Raw genomic sequence first — 5,219 nt, forward strand, 5'->3', positions numbered from 1 at the left:
TGTATTGCTTAAAGCTGTGAGTGAATGACATATGGGGAGCTGGTGTGAGGCGCAACTCCCCTGTGCCTCCTCCAGACCCAAAGTCTTCCTGTGAGAGAGCACCAAGCAACTTTTCTGCTTTTTCAAACGGCAGCAGCCTCCCTCGCTCCCTCCCTCATTCACTGCCTTTCTCCCTCCCTCCCTCTCCCTCGCTCTCTCACTCTCTCTCTTTTTTTCCCTCTTCCTCAGACACTCACTAGTCACTGCCTGAAGCAGTAATCGGACAACTCTCTTTCTCACTAGGACTGGGTCTCCTGAGATACCGTGCGGGGCTCCATGGGTTCCAACACCTAAAATGAAAAAGAAAAAAGTAGTCTTGTAGTTTACATTTATTGTGCTACAGATTCTACAAACACCTGAAGAACAGTTTTAGAAAGTGTGTTGTCCGTTCTGCTGGACTGAACGATCTTTCTGTAGAAGATTTTTTTTTAAAGAAGGGATAAACACACAGGGATTCAACCATAATTGTAGTGAGTATGATTTTAATTTCTACTTGATGTTTGAGATATTGACTGTCTTCTCTTGCCGTGTCGGATTTTTTTTACTATTTCAGAGTGTGTGTGTGTGTGTGGAATTATCTGCTTTATTTGATCAAACTTGCATCAACATTCAATTTAGCATATAATTCCCAATTAAAGCATTGCTGTGGGAGTAAAAATTAGATTTATGCACAAACCTTGTCATTAATTGTTGTGGTTTAAAATAGTACTATCTACGTCTTTATTATTGTAAGAATAGCATTATTGTAGAGCTATTCAAAAATATATAATAATGTTAATAATATAAACCAAAGAGGACGACTTTAATATTCACAGGTCAGCTGTAATTCATTGATGATGGTAGATTAATTGCCAAGAAAAAAATTGCTCTGGTTGAATGTTCAGTTTTAATTTAAGGGAAAGTAAATGCAGCTCATATACTGATAAAGAAGTCCGTTTAAAAATGTAACATGATATTTAAATAACAATTTATAGTATATTACAGTACATTTGATAATAGCTAAAAATCTTACTCTGATGTTCTGTTTTTATAACACATACGGTATGTCCAGAATTTTTTTGAAATTTAACAGTTCAATTTGTCTGTAATTATGAATGAAATTTAAAGAAAGATGTCCCCTAAAATCTCCATTTCAAAAATGATGACCTATAGTTTTTCTCCACTCTTAGTTCAAAATAATTTTTTAATTGCAAAAAAAGTCTGCTGTAGGAGCATGATAACTCATATCCAAGCTGCAAATACATCCCAAATTTGCCCTTTGAAATATGGGATCCTCTTCTGCTTGGTCCAGTTGACATTTTTGATCGGACAAGGAAAACACGCTGGTCCCTGCAGGAGTCCCTTTTTGACTGGCAGAACAAACAAAACCAACACAGTTAAAGCAGTTGACATCCAATGCCATCTGCTGAGGCCAGGAATGCACGGAGACCTGAGAGCCTCTCAGCGTCTGACCAAGACAACAGGCCTCGACTCCCGGCCGTGCTGCGTCTCCGCTCGCCAGTATTTCGCGTGTAGTAAAGATGACTCACCCGCTGTAATCACTAGTCTCTCTAATTGAAGGATGTTCCAGTTTAATGTTCTGTGTATGATCACAGGCTTACATCACAAGTCAGGGAATTATTATGTGTGTGTGTTTGTGTGTGAAGGACATTTCATCTCTATCAAATTGTGCTTTTTTTCCTCTTTCCTTTTTCATCCTCTAATTCCTATAATTTCCAAACGCCTGCCCTTTTTCTGTGTTTAGAAAGGTGTGTGTTAGCAGATGAAAGAGAGGAAACAGAGAGGTTAGGATAGGCTAGTGAGCCAGACTGCTTGCAGAGTGGCCTCCGCTCTGTGTAGACAAACATGACAGTGTGTGTGACCGCCTGCTGCGACCATTCACTCACACAATAACCTTATTTATCCAATTAACAGATAATGAGCAGGCTGATTTGGGGCTGTTTACACTGTGTATTTGCTTTGCGCAGGGAGAGATCGAGGGCCCTCTGCCTGGCTGCGGAGCTTCATGCATGTGCAGCGGCAGTGTGCACAAGCAGGAGTGGTCGGCGTTGGCAGTGGCATTGTTTGCCCAAGGCCTGATGCCTTCCGTCTAGCCGGCCGAACCCTTGTCCTCTTCTCTCAAAGAGGAGATTGAAATTGGTGAAAGACACAGAGGGATAATTGATCCAGCCTCACTGATGCAGCTATTTGTGAGGAAGAGGGAGAGGGGGAAGAGGGCGCGAGAGAAAGAAATAGGAAATAGGGGACCTCCTATTAAGTAGCCCATACTGGGTGATTAGTGGGCAGGGGTTGTTTACTAAATACCGTGGGGTGTTATTTTGTTAACACGCCACTGTTTGGATCAGGGATATGTGCCTGAAAGAACAGGAAATGAACTTTAAAGATTTCTGTTGATTGCCATTACAGGTCTTCAATCACTAACACCCACTTTTGTGTTTGTTTGTAAATGGCAATATGTTTACGTTGCGCACGATAAAAAAGGAAGCGGCTGAGTGGAAAGTCTAAACAGAAATTGTATTCTGAGAGATTGCATTGTACTGCAAATGTGCCTCTGTGCAGATCATATAACACTATTTGCTTTTAAAAATTTAAAACTGCTACTTCATGACCTTCTGCAACTTTGTGTGATATGAGCTAAAGAATTTTAGAAAATCCTCAGCTTCCTATCCTGGGTGGATAATAATTTCATTAACATAATAGATCACTGTCTCACGTTTGAGAGAATTAGAATAACAAGCCACGGGCATTAAAGTGATATAATCGTTAAGATTTGTCACTGGACTTTCTTTCATCTTTGGGTGTAAAGCCTTTCTCGTTCTGCGGTGGTCACGGTGGTAGGCAGGTTGTGATAAAATGTGCACCTTAAATCTTGTTTGATGGCCCCTCAAAGGCGAACTGGCCTTCTGGAAATAATTTTGAAGGTTGAAGAGCACTGTATTAACAGATTTAATGTAGCTATTGAGAGAATTGCATTGGAGCACACCATGTCAGATTGAACCAAATGAGAGGGACAAATTGCACATCAACAAACAGCATGTGTTAATAATTGTGCTTTTAATTACAGATAAGTAAAAAAATGTAATTGTATGTGAAGCATTGTGTGCTTTTAGAATTTGTTGCCGTAGGTCTCATATGTGTGCTGAGTGCAGGCCAGTATTGTGCATCTTTATAAATAAATGTTAATGGAATATAAAAAGTAAAAAGTTTTATTTCATGTTGTTTTAATTGAAAAAGTTTTGGTTTAAACATATATTTTAATACGTTTTTTAGTGCTGTAAAAATTAATTTAAACAAACAGAAAGGAGGTTTAGAAAAGTGCCATCATTGTTCAGAATTACACCACCAAGCACTTTCAAATGTCCATCTATTTTATTAAAAACGTGTGATGCCTGTCTTATCTAGAATACTTCACTTTTGAGGAGGCATTTGTTGGCAGCCGTCATTTTTTTCGGCCACGTATAGAGACACAAGTGAAGTGTAGCATTTTGTAAACTGTGCCTAATTCCACTCACATCTGTGTCCAATTGTTGTCTGCATCTACATTCTTTGAGAGTGGATTTATTTTTCCTGGGCCACCATGTGGATTCAGCTGACCAGCTTAAGTGGGGATTAGTTGTTTTAAAGTTAGATTTTGATTAAAGCATTGTTTTTCAAAAGTTGTAACTCACAACACATGGCTTACATGGACTGTACAATTCAAAGGACTATACCCTATAAAATTAATGTCTATTAAGGATGACAGGGAGTAGAGAACAAACAAAGCATTTTCTTTTATTTCCAACAGTAAAATGTAATATGTGTAAATACTTAAATCAGTTTGCAGGTGATACAACACCTTCCATATAAATTTGGTAACTATTGGCTTAATAGTAACAAAATATGTAACAAAGGCGAAGAAACGATTTGTGTCGGGTCAGACAGCCTGCATGCTGAGATGATCTATGCTAAAAGCTTGGCTGTGGCTATGTTTACCTTTGGAAACGCAGGTCTTGAAATAAGTAAAGCGAAACAAAAGGGCCAGCAAACAACCGTGAGTGAAGCGTGTTGTGGCACTTCTTTTTTTTTTCTCTTGATGACACTTCCAGCTCTTCATCTAGTCTGGCTTTGTTCTTGTTAGCTTCAAAGACCTGGCAGTTCAGGTTGAACTAAGAAGCACATCAAAGATGCTGAATGCAGCCCTTTTCTTTAAACAATAAATATTTAGCGGCGCAGAAGAAAGGTTTGCTTTTAAATCCCTGCCCCCTCCCTTCTCCCCTCTCCCATCTCCCCCACTCTGTTCACCTGGCCGGTTTCACCTGCTGGCAATGGCTGAGACACCAGCATGGTAATGGCTTCATTGGCCTGCTCTGCTGAACACAGAAACCAGCCACCACACAGACACACACACACACACACAGAGAGAAACACACACACACATCTCCCCACCACTTCCCCCAACTCTGTGATCGCTGTTAATGTGCTGTGGCAAAATGTGTTTCTCTTTCGTCTTTATGGCTTTTACCTCTGTCGACTTTCTTTTCCATTGATATTTTTGTATTTTTTTACACCCCTTCTGCATATTTTAGTATTGGGAAATGCCAGGAGGAGGCACTGCTGTTGTCCGTAGCTCCTAAAGTGAGAATGAAATATAATGGGTTTTTTTGCTAAGATGGCTGTACCATAAGCAGTGAGGGAGTAGGCAAATTGTAAAGCTGGAATGGTATTCATGCCTTGGTGTGAAGAGTAAAGCCTGTTGAAAAAGAAGAAGAAAAAAACTTAAGACCATGCAGCTCAGGTTACCCTGGCTCATGTAAACAGTCAGCCATTAAAAAATCATGCCAGGATTTTTGAAAAAAGACTTTGTATGTCTTTTTCCTTCTTCCTGACCAGTTGAATACCTTTGACCTTTTTTGGACCCTGTATTCCCATGGTGGGCTGGAGTCAGGTCTAATATAGTGTTATAGCCATGCAAGTATATGGCTCTGCTTGATGTTTGGAGAGAGACGAGCAGAGCGGGAGTGGACAGCAAAATGTAACTGTCAGCTAAAGGAGAGTAATAGAGGCATTCGTAGCGTCATAGGAAACATATGTGGCTCCATATGCTCTCCATGTTCTTGTTTCCAGTCTCGTTCATTGTCTGAGATGCACCACTGATCTGGGGGCCTCTAAAGTGCCCTGCATGTGTGAATGTGTGTGTGTGT

At 40.2% G+C, this 5,219-nt stretch overlaps 1 protein-coding gene across 2 annotated transcripts in view; it reads left to right on the forward strand.

Annotated features, from left to right (window-relative positions):
• The first annotated feature begins 213 nt into the window (after positions 1-213).
• The window catches only part of eya1 (EYA transcriptional coactivator and phosphatase 1), a 40,158-nt gene continuing 35,152 nt past the window's right edge, over positions 214-5,219 (forward strand). The window contains exon 1 of one of the 2 annotated variants that reach the window (XM_035664430.1): positions 214-509. The gene's annotated coding sequence lies outside the window, so the exon portion shown is untranslated. The remainder of the gene's footprint in view (positions 510-5,219) is intronic. The other variant, XM_035664517.1, reaches the window with a different exon arrangement.

Source organism: Morone saxatilis, unplaced genomic scaffold (assembly GCF_004916995.1).
Source record: "Morone saxatilis isolate NCDOM2014 unplaced genomic scaffold, NCSU_SB_2.0 Contig0, whole genome shotgun sequence".
Lineage (NCBI taxonomy): Eukaryota > Metazoa > Chordata > Actinopteri > Moronidae > Morone > Morone saxatilis.